We start from the raw sequence: 1,321 nt of genomic DNA, 5'->3' as shown, positions 1-1,321 counted from the left end.
CTTAAGATGCCGCCAGGGAAGGTCTGAGCTTGCACCTTCAGTATCTCCACCTAATGCTTTGTCATTGTCGCGGGCTGGTGAGTAGGTGCATCTTTAGTACGAAAGCTAGAGAAGGAGGCATAGGCTCACTCTACAATACTGTTGAGGTTGCACTAAGATCAGCGGTTCTCAACCTGTGGGTCGCAACCCCTTTGGCGGTCGAACGACCCTTTCACAGGGGTCGCCTAAGACCATCGGAAGACATATATAATTACATATTGTTTTTGTGATTAATCACTATGCTTGAATTATGTTCAATTTGTAACAATGAAATTGGGGATTACCACACCATGAGGAACTGTATTAACCCCTTCCCCAATAATTTTTTTGTTAAAAATGTTTCTTTTTCAGACTAATTTTTTTTATTTTGGTTCTATATAGTATTTTTGATGCTGGTTATGAAAACAGTTTGTAACTCGTCTTCCTATAAACCATATTTTTTTACCAGATTTTCTTAGTATACTCGTCGACGACTGAAAAAGAACATTTTGTGAAAACGAGTATACACGTTTCTGCCAGGGAAGGGGTTAAAGGGTCGTGGCATTAGGAAGGTTGAGAACCACTGCTCTAAGATCATGTTCCGGCTCACTAAGGGCACAATAAGAGCCCCATTTGGTCCACTCTGTCCCCTCAATGGTTGGCCTGACACAGCTCAGTCTCCCATGTAAAACATGGGAATGAGCCGAGAATCTAATTGTGACACATTAGATTTAGACTTAGTACATTTAGGATGCTTCGATGGACTTGGGGTTCTGCCCTCAAACCTAACCATTAGCTCTGCAGTCTTGTACCAAGTTGCAAAGTGTAAAAGTTGAGCTGTTGTAGAAGCTAGAAAGGAGAGTAGAGACAGACTTACAGGAAGGTAAGGTCCCTACCCTGAAAGGGTCAGAACCCCCGGGGCACAGACAGGGAGCAGGTGACACGGGAGGCCTGGGTGCACGGGCTCTGGGAAACCTCAGGGGCCAAGAGCCAGACCCAGGGGCTGGGGAAGCCAAGGGCTCATTCCAAGTCGCAGGAACAGAATCTCAGATTGAGGGGCAGGAAGGAGCAGGGATGTCCGGGGACTAACAACCTTCAATGCACGGTCCTAGTTAGACTCACACACAGTGCAATCAGGCCTTCCCCAGGAGAACCCATTGTATGCTCCTGCCCTCGGCTGGCGGTATAATATTTCCAAAGGTCTCCTACCTGCCTCCACAGAGCCTGGAGCACCATCAGATACATTTAAAACGCCTATTTATCTTTCCATTCTACCCGGCCCAGCTTAGCACCCACCAGGCTG

General features: G+C 46.7%; 1 protein-coding gene across 1 annotated transcript in view; it reads right to left on the bottom strand.

Annotated features, from left to right (window-relative positions):
* The window catches only part of TIAM2 (T-cell lymphoma invasion and metastasis 2), a 96,430-nt gene that overhangs the window by 15,922 nt on the left and 79,187 nt on the right, over positions 1-1,321 (bottom strand). The window lies entirely within an intron of this gene.

Source organism: Myotis davidii, unplaced genomic scaffold, assembly GCF_000327345.1.
Source record: "Myotis davidii unplaced genomic scaffold, ASM32734v1 scaffold1494, whole genome shotgun sequence".
NCBI classification, from domain to species: domain Eukaryota; kingdom Metazoa; phylum Chordata; class Mammalia; order Chiroptera; family Vespertilionidae; genus Myotis; species Myotis davidii.
Note: the sequence above shows the minus strand (reverse complement) of the source record. Positions and strands in the feature narration are given on the sequence as shown.